This window comes from Gossypium hirsutum, chromosome D12 (assembly GCF_007990345.1).
Source record: "Gossypium hirsutum isolate 1008001.06 chromosome D12, Gossypium_hirsutum_v2.1, whole genome shotgun sequence".
Classification (NCBI taxonomy): Eukaryota; Viridiplantae; Streptophyta; class Magnoliopsida; order Malvales; family Malvaceae; genus Gossypium; species Gossypium hirsutum.
The window spans coordinates 5,503,764-5,514,658 of record NC_053448.1 but is presented as its reverse complement, the minus strand read 5'-3'; the positions used below and the strand labels follow the sequence as shown (position 1 = coordinate 5,514,658).

At 35.1% G+C, this 10,895-nt stretch overlaps 1 pseudogene; it reads left to right on the top strand.

Annotated features, from left to right (window-relative positions):
* Positions 1 to 8,697: 8,697 nt before the first annotated feature.
* LOC121224508 (uncharacterized) lies at positions 8,698 to 9,499 on the top strand (annotated as a pseudogene).
* Positions 9,500 to 10,895: the final 1,396 nt, after the last annotated feature.

Below are 10,895 nucleotides of genomic sequence, written 5' to 3'. Positions count from 1 at the left end.
CATAATAGTTAAAGTCGATTACCAGTGAATAACTACTTCTTTTAGTAGTGACGTCGTGCATCTCAAATAATCTTCGAAAAGATCTAATATTTCATCTAGAATTTTTTGTATTTGTTAATCAGCTCTTAGCTCTAACAATCAAAGTTATTACTCATTTTACCGTTAAACTATTCAGCTCCACTTTTGTGGGCTTTCACAACAGAAATACTATAAACATTCCGTGATATAGAATTTTGAGGACGAGGGGGTGGAGGTTGTAAAGCCACAAAATTTAATTATTATATATACACATCAAACATAACATTCATTATTAATATAAACATTATGAACCTCTACTCTAACCTTTATGAATTTTTGCTCATCATTAGCAACCTTTTAATCAAAGACTTGAATATTGCTTTCAGCATTATTGAAATTAGCTCAATTGTAAATAATCTTTTATCTAAATGAAAAATTATTTCAAATCATGCCAGGAGATATCACACTATCTCGGGTTATAAAATAGCATGTATTTCTAGACTCCATACATGATACGTTCAGTTCAAGAGTCGATGACACCGTAGCTCTAATACCACTAAATGTAACACCCCTAACCCGTCTCCAGCGTCAGATTAGGGTTACAGGGCATTATCGAACAACCAGAACAATTAACTTTAAACCATTTTAATATTTTCATTTAATATTAATTACTAAAAATTCATTACAAACATAGCAAATGTACACATTTGACCTTAAATTGAGTCTTCGTGGCCCTAAGAACAGTTCAGGATCAATCTGGGACTAATTTAAAACAATTCAAAAAATTTGAGAAAAGGTTAAAAATTTTGAAAACAGGGGTCACACGGCTATGTGACATATCCTAAATTGTGTGGTATTCGAACAATGGGGCACATGGATGTGTCCCAGCCCGTGTCTTAAACCGTGTGACTTATTGACTTAGGTCACAAGACCGTGTCGCAAGCCGTGTTCTAGACCGTGTAACTCACTGACTTGATACACACGGTCGTATTTTAGGCCGTCTGAAACATACACCAAATATAATAAATGACATATGGTCATGTAGCCAAGTCGTGTGTGTCACACAGCTGTGTGACAGCCCGTGTGCTCCATAAATTAACCCTAAAAATAAGCCATTTTAAGACCAAAACTTGCCCAACCAACCAGTCTATTTGTGCATACATTCAAATAAACCTATACACACTTCAAACACATACAAACATACCATTTCAATCAACCTATTTCTTCTAACGAATATGCCATTCAAAGGCACAACATTTATACCAAAAAAACTTCAATTAAAACAAAGCTATATTGCCACATCTCAAGCACAAGATCTAGTTTATCCCTATGCCAACCATGCCAAAATAACCATTCCAAAACATGCCATCATACCATATACTATCTAGAATCTATGGAGTATGCATGAAGGTTCATTCACCCATATTTGTAACTATTATTGAAGCCAAGATTTACCTTATTAAGCACAACAAGCTTGGCATAACTTAAGACAAGCAATTTCACTTGAACAAACCTTTCAACCCTATTACATGCCATTTATAACCATTAACCAAAATAACCATAAATACCAATATGTCGAATAGATAGTGTGAGGATACTCTGACGAGATTCCAACCAGCTGAGCTTCCAATAATCTACAAGACAGAGGAAATAATTACGTAAGCATTTAATCCTTAGTAAATTCGTATAAGCGAAACTTAAACTTACCAAACATATTAAATTAAACAACCAAACCTTCTCTCATCATGTCATATTCCAAACTTCCTTTCCAATACACATCACCTCATAAGGTTAGTAAATATATCATTACATATAAATCCCAAGTAACTCATGGCATATACATGATAAACATTTAGGCTTTATCCATAATCCATCACCCATACATATATCCTTTACACATACTTTCCATTGAAATCATATGGTTAATAGATAGTAAGTAAACAATACATCTATAAAACGTAACATATATTGAGAAATAAATTTCATGCGTATTTCATCCATTACTCGATAAATTGTTAGCATAAATCTCCAGTAAGGAAAATCTCAAACACACGAATGGAACTCGAACAGAAAAAGAAAAAATAGGACAAGGCTCCAAGACATGTATCAAGCCATTATCTTTAAGGTTAGATTCACCCCCACCTATCTTCAGTGTAGAAAAGAGTTTCAAGCAAATTAACCTCGAGGATACAATGAAGCCAATGACTATTTGCGCTTTGCACTGACGAGAATAGTCCACTAAGCAATGTATAACAAGAAACTCAAATTCTACAAAGGATTTCTGCAGTAATACTTTATAGAATAATCTAATAATATTAGAAAATAGAGGAATGAAGGAAAGAAAGAATTTTAGAATTTGTTAGTGTGATTTCCAAATGAAATCTCATTCTTATTTATAGGAATTTTCATGTCTCTTCATAGAGACATCTTTCAATAGGTGTCTTTATGAATAAATAAATAATAATTATTCATTTAATTTTATAATTATTCAAGTAATATTGTTTGAATAGTTATATTGTTTTTAAAAAAAATCAAATGATACAACCTTTGACCAATGACAAAAAGATTTATCTTTTGATTAATTACACCCATTCATTTATAGTTATTGAAATACTATAAATATTTGAGAATATTCCAACATAAATTATCATCCATTTTCATCTTGTATATGCATATTAATCTTTTCATATCATATGAACATTAAGTCTTTATACATGCTTTTCCATTAACCTTTCTTATCTGTTGAACCTTTTCGAATAACATCGGATACATGTAATACCTTTTCATGTTAATGTAACATTTCCTTTAACTTTGAAATAATGCTCTCATGAGCTGTGGGTCAGGACGGTAGCTACACGATGCTGCTCACAGAAGCTGTGGAAAATCCGCAACACATGCTACATCTCAGCTACCGATAGGACCTCCAAAACCAGCACCCAATACATATACTCCTTAATTACATGTCATTTGTATCCTAAGCATTCTCTAGGCTCAACGGGTCTCTTTCCATATCCTTATTTCTAAACTTCATTCTCATATAACCATTCATGAAATTTATATGCTCATAAATTCATTATAACTCACTTTAATTATTAAATACAACACCATCATCCATGTTATACATAATAATCCATCCAAAATCCACTTACCTTAACTTTTGCTTTCTATTATATTTTTATTTCAATATACAATTCCTTCACCATAATTCCCCTTTTATTATTTTATCCACACCAAAGCACTATGTCATTCAATTTAATTAACATCATATTTCGGTCTATATTACCAGAATACTGTATAATTGTAAATCTAATTATTTATAACATAGTAATTATAAACATGACATACAAAATAATTTATAATAACTTAATCCTTATATGAACTTACCTTGATTGAAACGTTACTAAAATGGAATCGACAACTAGTCCAAAACTTTAGCTTTTCCTTGATTTAAATTCAATTACGATGTTTCTTGATCTAAATAATAATTCAACCCAATTAATACATTTCCAGAATTCTAAAAAGTAATTTTATGCAATTAAACCCTTCCATTAACAATTTACAAATTTTCCCCCAATATTTTATCTTTTATACAATTTAGTCCCTAAACCCGAAACTTGCAAATTTATCATTTATTGCTAAAATTCATGTTAGATATTTTTACCTAGTCATATAACAACTCATATTTATCATAAATTCACAATATATTCCTTGAATTTTACCATTTTCATAAATAAGTCCTTAAACTTTAAAAGCATAAAAAATTACTCAACAAAACATGTCTATTTTACAACCAATCTTAACAATCTATCATAAAACTTCAAAAACATGTCAAATCCATTCATGGAATAATCTATAACGTTTAACAGTTTTACAAAATTGACCCCTCTAGTTAGCTAGATTAAACTAATATGAACTCAAAAACAAAAAGATTATTAAAAGAAGGGCAAAAACACCATACCATGCATGAAAATTCACCAAGGCCGAAAGCTTCGTTCCTATTTCAATGGTGTTTTGATTCTACCAAGCCAAATTGAAGAAGATGACAATCTAAAGTTTTATTTAATTTACATTTTATTATTTATTTACTATTTTACCCTTACGTTATTAACTTATAAATTAACAAAAACAATACCCATAATTGTCCACTATCAAAATGAATGGTTTAATTACCATTTATGTCCATTATTTATAGATTACATAACCATTTGCCCCTTTTTAGCTATTAAAATTCCACTTTTGTAACCTTTACGATTTAGTTCTTTTTACTTAATTAACTATCTAAACCTTAAAATTTCTTAACAAAATTTTAATACGACCTTAATAAAATATTTACAGCTTAATTTGTAGAAACGAGGTCCCGATACCTCATTTTCTAAAACCACTTGACTTTAGGGACATACCACTTGAACCTAATTATTCTTTCATTTAACATAAATCATTAAATCAAATTGTATTATAACACTATATTTGACTCGTAAATATTAAATAGTAAAATTTTCTAACTCATACGTCAGATTTATGGCCCTAAAATCACTGTTTCGACACCACAAAGAAATGGGTTGGGTTGTTACAGAGATTGTGCCGACAGAAGATCAAATGTGCACCCATTTTGGGTGGGGTCTGAATGAAGATATACGAATGTTAATGGTGGAACTTGAACTGAAAGAGTTTGCAGTGTGGGCAAGGTGGATATTTTCTTCTTGCTCCATCTCTTCTAGGCTTATCTGATCAAGTTTTCTTCCCTTTATAGCCAGAGAAGCTTGAGGTTGGTCAGCTCTTGGCTTGAAGGCACCTTCTTGATGCTCTTCCTTTCTGCTAGCTCTGCTTTACTCCTGAGCATAAAGAGCATTGATCATCTCAGCCAAAGTGATGCTTGATAAATATCTTGAGTCATTAATGGAAGAGATTTTAGCTTTATATATTTCAGGTAAGGTTGCAATAACCTTTTCAACTATTCTTGCTTCACTGAACTGGTCCCCAAGCAATCTGGTGATGTTCACAACAGGCATGATCCTGTCTGAGTATTGCTTTACTGTTTCTTCTTCCTTTATCTTCAAATTTTCAAAGTCCCTTATTAAATTTAAGAGTTTTTTCTATCTCATTCTTTCAGTCCCTTGAAATTCCTCCTTGAGCTTACCCCAGGCCTGTTTTGGAGACTCACAAGCCATGATCCATGTGAAGATCAAGTCTGACACACTGTTTTGGATGCATGACATTATTTTGTATCTTTTGGCTCTATCATGAAAATGCTGCCTGATCTGAGCCACAGTAGGGTTGGCTCTCAAAGGTGGTGGTTCAACATACGAGTTGACAACCTCCCACAAGTCAAATATGTTCAGGTAGGTCTTCATTTTCACTATCTAAATGTGGTAGCCTTCACCATTGAACACTGGAGGTGGAGTTGGAGAGAAACTGGATGAAGACATGATTTTGAGGATTGAAAAAAATGACAGGTCCAATAAGAAATGAGCTCTTGATACCAATTGTTAGAACTAAGAGAACATAAGGAGAAATTTGACAGAAACTTGAGCTAGAAGGCTCGATGTCTTGTTGAGGAAAACATTCAATATCAGCTTAAGAACTTGAGTAAAAACCAAAGAATTAAGAAGAATTTCTAAAAGATTTCATTACAAAAGAATTACAGCATAAAGCCATTACATATACCAGTTAATAAGCTGGTCAAAATAAGCAAATGTCACCTAAACATTTACCTAACACCACTAAGTAACCTAGTAATTGATAAATATAACTTGCACACATAGTAAAGTTGATTTATCAATCCATCAGCACCTAATTACATCAAATATCTTACAAACTTAGTTCAAATCTAACTAAGTAACAAAATATTTCCTTGAAGTAAAAAAATCAACAACATAGGCTCTAGCTGCAACATGCATGGCTTGAGCTGCATGGTCTACTCCTTGTGCTACTTCTTGTCCTGCATGGAAGACAACTTCAACAGAAGCCATGAAAAAGGAAATCCGATGGCCTTAAAGAACTTGAAGCATATATAGAATAAACTCAGTATTCTTAGCGATAATCGAGTTATGATTAGCGGCTTAAGAGATATAGAAGCAGTTACCATCAGCGTGCTAGAATCTGTATTGTCCTTTATTTCAATGCCAGTGGCATAATCAAAATCGAGCCGTTGATCGCTGGTTTCGAAGCTAATGTACCAGAAGAAAGTAATGTGCGAGGAAGAACAGAAAGCAAATAAAATTTTGAGTTGTGAAGCTGCAGTCTGTTCCTGTATCAAATCCGAAAACATGAAGCATGTCGAGATAGTGAAAAAGGAGCTTCAAAGCTCAGATTTGAGCATCCAAGATCTTGAAGAAGGCCTTGAAACCCTCTCTAGCGTATGATCAAAACTAGAGTTACTGTTCTTAATATCATCAGCTGTTAAATATTGGTATCGTAGTTCCGCAAGGCAAATAGTATGCTCGTTCCGCAAGGGCCTGAAAGTGAAGTGCGATATGCCTTCTTCCAAATGATGAATTAATGGTGTGCAGAATTCATGAGAGCTACTCCCTTGGATCCGCAACCTCTACTCCTGATCGTACCTCCTACAACACCCCATTTTCCTCAAAATATAGTAAGTGTTCATCGGCCTCTGATGGATAAGATTTAAAAGTGTGGGGATTAAGAATTCAAAGGTTAGAAGGATGATGATCCGATCCAGCTAAAACTGAATACCGGTTGGAAAATACTTGGCGAGTTTTCGATGAAATGATGTGCTCACCCGAGGATAGTTAAAGATGTGCCATATCACTACTAAGACAAGAAGCTTACAAGTGGTGGACTACTTTGATATCAGTCGTTCCCAAAGATAGGGTGAATTGAGATTTCTTTGTATATGAATTCAGAAAGAGATATATCAGGTTGCGATACCTTAAAAAGAAAAAAAATGGAGAATTTTTAGAATTGATGGAAGGGAGCATGTATGTGGCAAAGTATGAATGGAAATTCATTCGACTTAGTAAGTACGCCGAAGAGATTATGCCAACAGAAGGTGAAATGTGCACCCTTTTCAAGTGGGGTCTGAACAAAGATATCCGAATGTTAGTGGGAGAACTTGAATTGAAAAATTTTGTGGTTTTATTTGAAAGAGCATAGTAGATGGAAGGCATGTGCAACAAAAAGAAACAAGCCAAATCGAAGCTCCAAGATTCCAATAAACGGAATATGACCAGATCGTTTCGAGCTCCTCCATCGAAAAGATTAAAAGATGTTCATAGTCGTTTTTCATTTCCGTCAAGGTTTTCGAGGGGCCGAGAACATTTAAATTATTCAACAACCTTGTGAACGAGAAAACCCTGACTCTAATTAACAGTATAAATCGCACAGACAATTTAAATTACATAGCTAGTTCCCATGACATCATCCAATTGCACACCGAATCAAATCATGCCGATTTGTTCTTCAATAAAATAAAGTGAAAATTACGGATCAAGTTATATTTAACAACTGTGTATTGTTCAAAGCATCGAACAAGGAGTCTTTCTCGAAATGAAGCCAAAAGCGATGCTAAGAGACCATTTTATCTTTCTTCTAATTTAGAGAAAAAAAGTGAATATCAAGGCAAACATGAGATGAATGCGGTTTCAAATCTCACAGTTCCAACACCAATTTTTTGTTAGCCTTAGGCTAGACTGAAATTTAACTAGACTTGATAAAATAGTAAGGAATGCAAAATACCACAAAAAAATTAATTAAAATGGGAAATAAGGAATAAAGGTGGAGACGTTTGAAATTCCGAGTAATGGGACTTACATTTATATATAGAGAGTTGGTACTTGTATAGATAGTAGAAGATAGATAAACAATGAAGCACCAAATTTAGTAGAATCCATATCCAAAATTCATTGAAAAATGTAGAGGGTTCGGAAACAGAACATGTTTTTCTCTTGTTGAGATGATGATGATAGCTAGGCCATGGTTAACTTGGTAAGGGAGATTGAAACCGTGACTTGTTCCATGTTTGAGAATTTGTTGTCCCTTATCTCAGGGCCAAAAGAACAATGAAAGAAGACCAGCTGGTTGTTAGTTTCCAGAATCGAATAGCAAACAGGAAGAGACATTAATGAATTTGAAAATGTTGATGCTGGTTGTGGGTCAGGAGATGAACACATCATGTTGAGATGCAAAACCTGCTAAAGGACTCGTATTGGCTAAAAAAAAGTAGTAATAATAATAAAGAAATAATTTCATTCCATACATGTGTTGCTGCACAAAAAAGATAAATTGTTAGAAGTAAGCGGATCTTGCCTCCTTGCGGAACCTAATCAACAAGACAGCAAAAACAAGAAGAAGACGAGACAAGTTGAAAGCAAATGATTCATTAATACAAGGCATTGAATGTAGTACCACAGTGCGCATTATTATATAATATTTGTTTATATGGATATTATGGCATTGAAAACTAGTAGTGTTTGTTGCTACCGAAGGGTGATGAGTTGTTGTGATTGTGGAGAGGAGACACAGCAGAAACATTTTGGCGATAGTTGTGGGGATCGAGATCGAGTTAGTTCATGTTGTTTGCTTCCAATTGATATTTAAAATGATTGAGATTCCTCGTGTCTGCCCTCAACCTGTAATATATATGTTGCGCAGATGGTAAGGGGACTACAGCAAATAGCTAAGCAGAGTTGGAAACACATATCGCTTTTGCATAGCAAGAAAATGGCAGCCTCTTACCATGCTCGATCAAACAGCTTGCCCTCAAGGCAACACCCTATCGTTTCACAAATCGACGAGAACTTGAACCGATTGAGGGCATCTCAATCAGCCTCTACATCATCATTGATAGGCCACAATCTAAGTGGTCTTCAGGATTTGCATGAATGTGTTGATGTATTGCTTCAATTTCCCCTCACCCAACAAGCTCTCGCCAAGAGAAGCAAAGGGAAATGGTTGAAGAGCTTTTGGATGGATCTCTCATGCTCTTGGATGTATGTACCACTGCTAAGGATGCCTTGTTGCAGACAAAGGAATGCACACACGAGCTTCAGTCAATTTTACGCAGAAGACGTGGAGCCGAAGGGCTTGCTAATGAGTTTAGGAAATACTTGACATCTAGGAAAGCCATGAAAAAGGCAATCTGCAAGGCCTTAAAGAACTTGAAGCATATACAGAATAACTCAGTACTCCTGGCGAGAATGGAGCTGTGATTAGCGTCTTAAGAGATGTAGAAGCAGTTACCATCAGCGTGCTAGAATCAGTATTGTCCTTTATTTCAGGGCCAGAGGCAGAATCAAAATCGAGCCGTTGGTCGCTGGTTTTGAAGCTAATGCACCAGAAGAAAGTAATGTGCGAGGAAGAACAGAAAGCAAATAAATTTTTGAGTGCTGAAGCTGCTGTTGGTGCAAGAGGCAGCAACAAGCTGATTTCAGCTTGCTTAAACAGCAAGTCTCGAGGCTTGCAGCAAAAACAATCAAAAAAACTTGCAATGGAAAACAGAAAAGAAAGAGAGAGATTTGAATGAAAATGAGCTGAATTTTCATTAACATTTTAAGAAGACATGATGCCAATACATATAAGGGATTACATTAGCAAAACAAACAAGTTACCACCTAATAACTTACCTAACACCACTAATTTGCCTAGTAACTTGGTAAACTTGTTTGAATACATAAGCAGCTACCTAAACTTGTCATTCATCACTTAGTTACATCAAAATGCAGCTACCAACTAAGTTTGATCCTAACTAAATACAAAACATTCATTTAAAGAAACTAAATGAATAGCTTCAGCTTGCTGCACCAATTTGCTGTTGAAGCACGTTCCCTGCATGGCCACCTTTGCTGCTACATGGGAGCTGACTTCAACACTCCTCCTCAGCTTCTATGCAGCAGACTCCTAGTTCCCTCTTTAGGCTTAGAAATCTTGATACACCAAGAGACTTTGTGAAGATATCAGCAATCTGATTTTCAGAGCTGCAATGAATCAGCTCAATTTCTCGAGCTTGTTCCATCTCCCTTATCACATGCAGTTTAATATCGAAGTGTTTTGTCCTACCATGGAAGACAGGATTTTTTGCAATAGCAACTGCTGACTTGTTGTCACAATGTATCACAGTTGCTTCATTCTGCTGTAGGTTTAAATCACTTAAAATTTTTCTCAGCCACACAGCTTGATTAACAGCATTAGCAACTGCTACATACTCAGCTTCAGCTGTTGACTGAGCCACCATTGTTTGTTTTCTTGAGCTCCAACAAATCATTGCAGAGCCAAGTGTAAAAGCATAACCAGAGGTGCTCTTCATGTCATCTTTTGAACCAGCCCAATCGCTGTCTGTATAGCCAATCAATTTCAACTCCTTGACCCTTTTGAAACATATACCATGGTTCAAGGTACCTTTGATATACCTCAGAACCCTTTTTCCTGCTTTATAATGCTGCTGATTACAGCAATGCATGAATCGTGACAGCATGCTCACAGCAAATAGAATATCAGGTCTTGTTGCTGTCAAATACAACAAACAGCCAATAAGGCTTCTATAATCAGTTTCACAGACAGATTCATGTTCCTCTTGGTTCGATAGCTTCATGCCAATAGCCATTGGTGTGCTCATTGGTTTACAATTCTCCATTGAGAATTTAGCCAGCACTTTCAAGGCAAATGTCTTTTGTTTCAAGAGGATTCCTCCTTCTACTTGATTGACTTCCATTCCTAGGAAATATGTCATCAATCCCAGGTCTGACATCTCAAACATTTCCTTCATTTTTATTTTGAAATCAGCCAACATAAACTTAACTCCTCCAGTCACTAGAAGATCATCAACATACAGTGACACAATAAGCTGTGTTTCAGCTCCATTCCTCTTAACATAGAGTGTTGGCTCACTAGCACTCCTTTCAAATCCCAAACTGACCAGGTAT